Here is a 10,892-nt window from a genome sequence, read left to right as displayed (position 1 = left end):
GCAACACACCATCAGCTCCAGAGGATCTGCACGCAGCGTTGGCTTAACATCTTGCTTGCCAAACACCACAGGTGGGGTCACGAACCATTCCACTTAAATTACATCATATTCCACCATTACTTGGGCGCCCAGGGCCACGGACCGGGTCACCGCTGTTGTGACACATCCCACTGACACCAGCCCAGTACCGAGTACCCCACAGCCCTGGGATTGTGACTCAAATGCTCATACAAAATAATTATCTTTTTCTTCTGGCATGAAAAAATGAATTGTTTGATTGATACTTATCATATGACATTGTAAAAGAAAACCTTGTCACCAGGTGAAAAGTGGCCAGTTCATTGTATTCACATTTCTTATGTGCGTAACCCATTTTTGTTTATCTAACATCCGCCATATGGTTCCAGAGATAATGGTATTTTTATTTAGTGGTCATTAGTGTTGAGCATTCCGATACTGCAAATATCGGGTATCGGCCGATATTCGCTGTATCGGAATTCCGATACCGAGTACCGATATTTTTTCAATATCGGATATCGGAATCGGAAGTTCCCATAATGCAAAGAGCCACTGCTGTGGCTCTGATTGGCTGCCGATATGACGTCATCATGATGCGTGGTCTGTGCGCATCATGATGCACCCTCAGTTCGGGCCTTCCGGGGGGTCTGTGCCTACTGCCCGGGGGTCTGTACCGGCCTGCCGGGGGTCTGTGCCGACTGCCCGAGGGTCTGTGCTGACTGCCCGAGGGTCTGATAGAAAAAATAAAGACGTGCACTCATGCTGTAGGAGGAGGTGCTGACTGAACGTGGATATACCACAGGTAAAAGTCAACGGGTAGACAGTCGCACTCAAAATTGAATGTCACTTGCATCAGAGTCATTAAAGGAATTATTATGATTTTTATTTTTTTTTTTCAATAAATCAAGAAAAGTGAAAAATCACCGCAAACAGAGATCAGATTCCAAACATGAGTATTACACGTTTACGTTTCGACCTATACCTAGGTCTTTCTCAAACCATACTGCAAGATAAAAATGCAAAGAAAAATTATTTACCACACTAAACAACGTGATCAAGATTATGTACAAAAGGCTAGAGACATAGTGGACATAAATATATACAAAATTAATAAAATTTAAAAAGGGTGTATGCTGAAAAACCCTATAGATACAAAATATATAAACATCTTTATATGCACACATAGGACTACACATGGATCTGCGCAATAACAGGAATGCAGTGTAAGACAAGAAGATGGTCATAGGAGATATTGCAGACTATTGGAAAACAAATGCAATACTAATCATAATGTGCTTGGATAAATGGAAAACGAAGCTGGGTGGTGGAGGAGAGCGGCTGGCTCAGGAAAGTATAGCAAACATGAAATACTAACCTCAATAGGAGTGTCAAGGTATATGGAAAGAGGACAATTTTTCAGAGTCCCAAAGTAAGGGCTGTGGGAAAAAAAAAAAGGGAGAGATAATAAGAAAAAAGGAGAGAGAATAAGAAAAAAGGAACAGAGGGTAAGCAGGGCGCCAGGGGGTGCTGCTGTACTGACCTGTGGCAAGAGAGCGGCAGGGATCTGCGGTGTTGTGGGTGGAGGCAAGAATGCCTCGGTTTATATATGTTGAGAGTCACTATGAGGCTGGGAGGAGGGGAGATTACGGGCGCAGGTGTCCAAGAGCTAGTAAATGACGTCATGACATCGGTAAGAGGCTGGGAGCATCTGAGGAGGAGATTTCACTTGGAGCAAGCGCTGTAGGAGGAGAGAGCAGGAGGAGGCAGGGCGCCTGCGTGACTGAGCAGGAGAAATGTAAACAGATGCGCGCTATGGCGCCTGTGTAGTGTGTGAGGCTATGCGGAAACAGAGATAAGGGAAAAGGGACAGGTAGGGGAAGAAAAATAGGGACGGGAAGAGGGAAAACAAGGAGTGTACTGAATAAAAGGGGAAAGAAACCAATTTGAACATATGGAGAGCGGTGTGTTAGAATGAATGAAGCAATAGGGAAACAACAAGGAAAAAAAAAAAGAGGAATAGTGTCAGGTGATGAGATCAAAAGTGGTGGGGGTAAAAGAGCGAGCATAAAGATGAGGAAGGATTATTGTTGTTATGGATTGAGGAAAAAATGTGAGGAAAAAAAGGAAGGATAGAAAAATAGTGAAACAGTGGGGGGTAGAGACAAAAAATAAAAAATAACAAAAAATAACAATGATGAAAAAAGGAAAAAAAATAGAAAGAATAGGGAAAACAAGAGGAGCGTCAGATAAAAAATAATGACATAAAAATAATAAATAAAATAAAAAAGGGGGGGCAAAAGAAAAATACAAAAATAAAAATAAAAATAAGAAAATAGTAAAAAATAATGAAAAAAGAGGAATAATAAAAATTAATAAAAATGGTAAAAGGTACAAAAAAGAAAAGAGAATGAAAAAATAAAAATAAAAATAAAAATAAATAAAGACAGTCAAAAGTGGAAAATAATAAAGTAAAAATGATAAAACAAAAATGAAAAAAATGAGCAAAGAAATTTGTTGTAAAAATAAAAGGAGAAAAAATTATTTTGGGTTGACACATGTCAAAAATACTCACCGGAGGGAAAAGGTGAGGGGGATTAGTGAATCTGAAAAATAAAGAATGTTCAAGAGGTGAGATGAGGGCCGCAAGTTCCACCACCCTGTAGATCAAAAAAGAGAAATGTTAGAAAATCATTGATATAAAATCACATGCTCATGGCCGAAGACAGTCATAGAAGTAGATCCAACTCGCGATTAAGGCCCTTGGGGGCCAGAGTCTGTAGCTTATGAATCCAAAAAGACTCCCTAGTTTTAAGGAGCTTAATGTGGTTACCGCCCCTGCGTGGTCAGTCAACCTTCTCTATCACCTGAAACCTAAGCTGGGAAACTGAATGATTGGCGTTAATGAAATGGTGTGGTATAGGGAGCCAGGTTTTCTTGCATCGAATGGTAGATTTGTGACTGGCAATTCTGTCGCGCACGTGTTGGGTAGTTTCGCCTATGTAAAGTAGGACACAAGGGCATTTAATTAGGTAAGCCACATAGTTAGTATCACATGTAAAAAATCCCCTAATGTCGTGGCGTTTGCTAGTGTGTGGGTGTGTCACGTGGCTCCCCTTGATGACATTTGAACAACAGGCACAACCCAGACAGGGAAAGGTACCCTTACGTTCAGTCCCAAGGAAGGTTTGTCTAGGCAATTTGGTTAGGCTACCAATGTCAGCTCTGACCAACTCGTCTTTAATATTTTTAGGTCGTCGTTTGCACATAAGTGCTGGTGTACTGAAGGCCTCAATGTTGGGGTAAGACTTAGGTAGAATGGACCAATGTTTTCTGATGATGTGGTAGATTTTGGGCATAATCGGATGATGAGTGTGTACAAAGGTCACTTTTTCCCTTTGAGGTTGAGATGGTTGTAAAGAACGAGGTTCCAAGGCTCGACGCACTTCGCTTTCAAGAAGTTTTTTTGGGTATTGTCTTTCTGTAAACTTGTTGGCCATTTCATTTAGACGAGTCGGGGCAAGGGTAGGATCTGTAACAATCCTTGTTACTCTTGTGAACTGTGAGCGGGGCAGACTTCTTAGTGGAGATAGGATGGCAGCTCGTGTAGTGGAGGAGGTTGTTAGAGTCGGTTGGTTTGACATAAAGATCTGTGGACAATAAACCAGTATTGGTCTTCATTACTAGGGTGTCAAAAAAGGAGATCTTGGAGGGATTCCAGTTTAAGGTAAACTGTAATTCCGATCGAATCGAGTTGAGATACTTAGTGAAGGAATGCAAATCATCAGGTGTACCCGACCATGACAGAAAATATCGTCGATGTAACTTAGCCAGCATTTGCTGTGCAACAAGAAAAGGTCATTATTGTACATGTAAGAACATTCAAAATCATTCATATAAGCATTGGCGTAGGCGGGTGCTACGTTGGCACCCATTGCGGTCCCACGCCGCTGGAGGTAAAATTGATCCCCAAAAAGAAATTTTCTTTCAGTACGATGTAGAGAAGATCAATGCATAACTGAACAGAATTGGGAGCAAGATCGGAAGCGTCAAGGAGCTTTACGGTGGCTTTGATCCCTAGGTCGTGGTCAATGGATGTGTAGAGGCTTTTAACATCAAAAGTGACCAAAAGGTAGTCTGGGGAAATGTTTGTCATTTGTTTAATGAAAGTGAGGAACTGACTTGTGTCTAAAACAAAAGACCTGGTGGTTTTGGTAAGAGGCGTCAGGATTTTTTCAAGGACAATGGAAATTGGGGACAAAATGGAATCTGTGGAGGCAACAATTGGATGGCCAGGGGGTTTGTGTAGAGATTTGTGGATTTTCGGTAGTGTATAAAAGACAGGTGTGACCGGATTGGGATTTTTGAGAAAAGTAATGGTTTTAGAATCAATGGTTTTTAAGGTCAAATGTCGATCTAAGATCTCATCAATTAGGAGTTTAATACGTGGTGTAGGGTCATAGGGGATTTTTTGGTATGTGGTGGAGTCAGAGAGTTGACGATAAATTTCGTCCATATAGTCTGAATGGTTCTGAATGACGAATGCCCCTCCCTTGTCTGTGGGTTTGATTTCTATTGACTTGTTCTTTTTGAGTGAGTATATGGCCTGTCTCTCTAATGAAGTGGTGTTACTAAAAGTGGGTAATAAGCCTTTCTGATGTTCCTCGAGGGTATGATCTATGTCCTTTTGGACCAGATCAATAAAAGCCTCAGCTGCATGGAAGGTATGTGGAGGGGAAAAATTGCTTGGATTACGTAAACCGAGAGATAAGATTGACAGTTCAGGAATAGGGTTACCCCCAATTGGAGGGACCCTATTCGCCGGGTTGGATGTATCAAGTCCAAAGTAGGTTTTGAGATGAATGATCCGAAAGAAATTTTGAAGGTCTTGCGACAGCTGGAATTTGTCCCAGGCTGGAGTTGGGCAAAACGGTAGGCCTTTTCGGAGAACTGAGAGCTCTACGGGGCTGAGGGTATAGGATGAAATGTTGAAGACCGAGTTGGTGGGCTTACCTGCGATCTGGTCATCATACGTTCTGTGAAGTTTACGGTTTGCCCTCCGGGTCGGTCTCCTCCTGTAGGACGATGGTTGTTGTGTCTTGTTGATTGACGCCTGGCTAAAAAATTACACTGAGAAGAACTGCCAGTAGAGCTGTCGCTGTCGGTATGATAAGAGCCTGTGCATCATTGATTGTAGTTCCCTCGCCTGGAACCCATGGCAGAGGAGTCGTGAGTGTAATCGTCAGCGTCTCTTTGGAATTTAGCTCTCTTCTTGTCCTGGATGTATTTGCGATGTTCCTCAATGGACTTGTCTGTTTTTGTTCTGAGGTTTTGCCAGTTGATGTTGGAGACAGTAGAGCTGAGTTGTTCCTCTATTGATGTAATTTTGTTAGTCGTCTCGGTAATGGCTGTATAAAGAAAATCAATTGTTAACAGAATAATGTCAAGTGAACATTTATTGAGTATCTGCTGGAATCTCTCGCAGAACTCAGGTTTTTCCGAAAACAAGGTGGGTCGCAGGTGGCTCCGCAGGCCTCGTGGGATTCCTTCTAATTTGTGGTATTCTGCCAAAGTAGTAGCATGTAGGTCATAAGCCAAAAGTCGGCGTCGTTCCTTCTCGTAGTCTCTAGAACGAGTTTCTTGAACGGGGGTTTTTAAAAATTCCCCTGAGGAGGTGACTTGAGACAGGATCCGTGTAGTAGTCGTGTCATCAAAAGCAAAGGTATTTCGAAACATTTAGGGAGCAGGTGCAGGCGTCAACAATAAGCCAAATACAAAAAATAAAGACACGCACTCGTGCTGTAGGAGGAGGTGCTGACTGAACGTGGATATACCACAGGTAAAAGTCAACGGGTAGACAGTCGCACTCAAAATTGAATGTCACTTGCATCAGAGTCATTAAAGGAATTATTATGATTTTTTTTTTTCAATAAATCAAGAAAAGTGAAAAATCACCGCAAACAGAGATCAGATTCCAAACATGAGTATTACACGGTTACGTTTCGACCTATACCTAGGTCTTTCTCAAACCATACTGCAAGATAAAAATGCAAAGAAAAATTATTTACCACACTAAACAACGTGATCAAGATAATGTACAAAAGGCTAGAGACATAGTGGACATAAATATATACAAAATTAATAAAATTTAAAAAGGGTGTATGCTGAAAAACCCTATAGATACAAAATATTTAAACATCTATATATGCACACATAGGACTACACATGGATCTGCGCAATAACAGGAATGCAGTGTAAGACCGTTGACTTTTGCCCAGGGGTCTGTGCGGACTGCCGGGGGTCTGTACCGGCCTGCCGGGGGGCTGTGCCGGCCTGCCGGTGGTCTGTACCGACTGTCCGGGGGTCTGTGCAGGCTGCAGGGGTCTGTACCGACCTGCCGGGGGGCTGTGCCGGCCTGCCGGTGGTCTGTACCGACTGTCCGGGGGTCTGATCGGACTGCCGGGGGTCTGTACCGGCCTGCCGGGGGCTGTGCCGGCCTGCCGGTGGTCTGTGCCGACTGTCCGGGGGTCTGTGCAGGCTGCGGGGGTCTGTGCAGGCATCGCCCGATGGGACTACAAGTCCCATCGGGCGATGCCTGCTACCATGACGGTGATTGACACATTAGCCAATGATGGGACAGTAGTAGTCCCATCATCCAGCCTATGTGTTGAATGTAAAAAAAAAAAAAATACATACTACATACATACTACATGCTACATACATACTACATAAATGCTACATACATACTACATGCATGCAACATACATACATACTGCATATATACCACATATATACTACATGCATGCAACATGCATACTACATACATGCCACATGCATGCAACATGCATACTACATATATACCACATATATACTACATGCATGTAACATACATATATACTACATATATACTACATGCAACATACATACTACATATATACTACATGCATGCAACATGCATAATACATATATACCACATATATACTGCATGCATGCATGTACAGTCATGGCCAAAAGTTTAGAGAATGACACAAATATTATATTTTCACATGATCTGCTGCCCTCTGGTTTTTATGTGTGTTTGTCAGATGTTTTTATCACATACAGAAATATAATTGCAATCATATTATGAGTAACAAAAGGTTATATTGACAGAATGAGTTAATGCAGCATGTCAATATTTGCAGTGTTGACCCTTCTTCTTCAGGACCTCAGCAATTCTCCCTGGCATGCTCTCAATCAACTTCTGGATCAAATCCTGACTGATAGCAGTCCATTCTTGCAAAATCAATGCTTTTATTTTGTCTGAATTTGAAGGTTTTTGTTTGTCCACCCATCTCTTGATGATTGACCACAAGTTCTCAATGGGATTAAGATCTGGGGAGTTTCCAGGCCATGGTCCCAAAATCTCTATGTTTTGTTCCCTGAGCCATTTAGTTATCACCTTTGCTTTATGGCAAGGTGCTCCATCATGTTGAAAAAGGCATTGTTGATCGCCAAACTGCTCTTGGACGGTTGGGAGAAGTTGCTCTTGGAGGACATTCTGGTACCATTCTTTATTCATGGCTGTGTTTTTAGGCAAGACTGAGAGAGAGCCCATTCCCTTGGCTGAGAGGCAACCCCACACATGAATGGTTTCAGGATGCTTGACAGTTGGCATGAGACAAGACTGCTGGTAGCGCTCACCTGGTCTTTTCCGAATAAGCTGTTTTCCAGATGTCCCAAACAATCGAAAAGGGGATTCATCAGAGAAAATGACTTTACCCCAGTCCTCAGCAGTCCACTCCCTGTACCTCTTGCAGAATATCAGTCTATCCATGATGTTTTTTTCTGGAGAGAAGTGGCTTCTTTGCTGCCCTCCTTGAGACCAGGCCTTGCTCCAAGAGTCTCCGCCTCACAGTGCGTGCAGATGCACTCACACCTGCCTGCTGCCATTCCTGAGCAAGCTCTGCACTGCTGGTAGCCCGATCCTGCAGCTGAAACACTTTTAAGAGATGGTCCTGGCGCTTGCTGGTCTTTCTTGGGCACCCTGGAGCCTTTTTGGCAACAAGGGAACCTCTCTCCTTGAAGTTCTTGATGATGCGATAGATTGTTGACTTTCTAGCTGCGATACTCTTCCCTGTTAGGCCATTTTTGTGCAGTGCAATGATGACTGCACATGTTTCTTTAGAGATAACCATGGTTAACAGAAGAGAAACAATTATGCCAAGCACCAGCCTCCTTTTAAAGTGTCCAGTGGTGTCATTCTTACTTAATCATGACAGATTGATCTCCAGCCCTGTCCTCATCAACAACCACACCTGTGTTAATGGAGCAATCACTGAAACGATGTTAGCTGGTCCTTTTAAGGCAGGGCTGCAATGATGTTGAAATGTGTTTTGGGGGATAAAGTTAATTTTCTAGGCAAATATTGACTTTGCAAGTAATTGCTGTTAAGCTGATCACTCTTTATAACATTCTGGAGTATATGCAAATTGCCATTAGAAAAAATGAAGCAGTAGACTTTGTAAAAATTAATATTTGTGTCATTCTCTAAACTTTTGGCCATGACTGTAGTATATATGTATGTTGCATGCATGTAGTATATATGTAGTATATATGTAGTATGCATGTTGCATGCATGTGGTATATATGTAGTATGTACGTAGTATGTATGTTGCATGTAGTATATATGTATTATATATGTATGTTGCATGCATGTAGTATATATGTAGTATGCATGTTGCATGCATGTAGTATATATGTTGCATGTGGTATATACTGTATGTAGTATATATGTATGTTGCATGCATGTAGTATATATGTGGTATATATGTAGTATGCATGTTGCATGCATGTAGTATATATGTTGTATATATGTATGTTGCATGCATGTGGTATATATGTAGTATGCATGTAGTATATATGTAGTATGTATGTAGTATGTATGTATGTTGCATGCATGTAGTATATATGTAGTATGTATGTTGCATGTAATATATATGTAGTATATATGTATATTGCATGCATGTAGTATATATGTAGTATGTATGTTGCATGTAGTATATATGTTGTATATATGTATGTTGCATGCATGTAGTATATATGTTGTATATATGTAGTATGCATGTTGCATGCATGTAGTATATATGTTGTATGTATGTATGTTGCATGCATGTAGTATATATGTGGTATATATGTAGTATGCATGTTGCATGCATGTGGTATATATGTATGTTGCATGCATGTAGTATATATGTAGTATGCATGTAGTATATATGTATGTTGCATGCATGTAGTATATATGTGGTATATATGTATTATGCATGTTGCATGCAGGTAGTATATATGTTGTATATATGTTGCATGCATGTGGTATATATGTAGTATGCATGTAGTATATATGTAGTATGTATGTTGCATGCATGTAGTATATATGTAGTATGTATGTTGCATGTAATATATATGTAGTATATATATGTTGCATGCATGTAGTATATATGTGGTATATATGTAGTATGCATGTAGTATATATGTATGTTGCATGCATGTAGTATATATGTATGTTGCATGCATGTGGTATATATGTAGTATGCATGTAGTATATGTGTGGTATATATGTAGTATGTGTGTTGCATGCATGTAGTATATATGTAGTATGTATGTTGCATGCATGTGGTATATATGTAGTATGCGTGTAGTATATATGTGGTACATATGTAGTATGCATGTTGTATGCATGTGGTATATATGTAGTATGTATGTTGCATGCATGTAGTATATATGTAGTATGCATGTTGCATGCATGTGGTATATATGTAGTATGTATGTTGCATGCATGTAGTGTATATGTAGTATGTATGTTGCATATAGTATATATGTAGTATATATGTATGTTGCATGCATGTAGTATATATGTGGTATATATGTAGTATGCATGTTGCATGCATGTGGTTTATATGTAGAATGCATGCAGTATATATGTGGTATATATGTAGTATGCATGTTGCATGCATGTGGTATATATGTAGTATGTATGTATGTTGCATGCATGTGGTATATATGTAGTATATATGTTGTATATATGTAGTATGCATGTTGCATGCATGTAGTATATATGTAGTATATATGTTGCATGCATGCAGTATATATGTGGTATATATGTAGTATGCATGTTGCATGCATGTGGTATATGTAGTATGTATGTTGCATGCATGTAGTATATATGTAGTATGTATGTTGCATGTAATATATATGTAGTATATATGTATATTGCATGCATGTAGTATATATGTAGTATGTATGTTGCATGTAGTATATATGTTGTATATATGTATGTTGCACAGACCCCCGGACAGTCGGTACAGACCACCGGCAGGCCGGCACAGCCCCCCGCATCCTGCACAGACCCCCGGACAGTCGGTACAGACCACCGGCAGGCCGGCACAGCCCCCCGGCAGGCCGGTACAGACCCCCGGCAGTCCGCACAGACCCCCGGGCAGTCGGCACAGACCCCGGGAAGGTCCGTACACCCCCCCGATAGGCTGTACAAGGACAGAAAAGGGTTTTTCTTATTCCGATACCGGAAGTCCCATAGACTTGAATGGGACTTCCGGTATCGGAATCGGCGATAACCGATACTTTTTTCGTATCGGGCCGATACCATCCGATCCGATATTTTAGGGTATCGGATGGTATCGCTCAACACTAGTGGTCATTTTTATGGTGTTTCCAAGTGGGTGTGGCTCACAGGATAATAATGATGAACATTACCACCATTTTTGAGATTCTAAAACTTGAAAAAATGAATATATATCCACATAAATTTAGATTATATCAATTATTTCATGTATTATTAAGTGATTCACACATCCAAAGAGACATTACATATAACCTGTCCC

At 40.8% G+C, this 10,892-nt stretch overlaps 1 long non-coding RNA gene across 1 annotated transcript; it reads right to left on the bottom strand.

Moving 5' to 3' along the window:
• Window positions 1-759: 759 nt before the first annotated feature.
• Window positions 760-2,030, bottom strand: LOC141073592 (uncharacterized). The gene is made up of 3 exons (XR_012227012.1): window positions 1,559-2,030; window positions 1,394-1,454; window positions 760-1,021 (listed from the first exon to the last, which is right to left on the bottom strand). It is a non-coding gene; the product is annotated as an uncharacterized lncRNA (long non-coding RNA).
• Between the last annotated feature and the right edge of the window lie 8,862 nt (window positions 2,031-10,892).

This window comes from Dendrobates tinctorius, unplaced genomic scaffold, assembly GCF_039654945.1.
Source record: "Dendrobates tinctorius isolate UK_male_01 unplaced genomic scaffold, ASM3965494v1 ptg000308l, whole genome shotgun sequence".
Taxonomy (NCBI): Eukaryota; Metazoa; Chordata; class Amphibia; order Anura; family Dendrobatidae; genus Dendrobates; species Dendrobates tinctorius.
The sequence above is the reverse complement of the archived record's forward strand: the minus strand, read 5'-3'. Positions and strand labels throughout refer to the sequence as shown.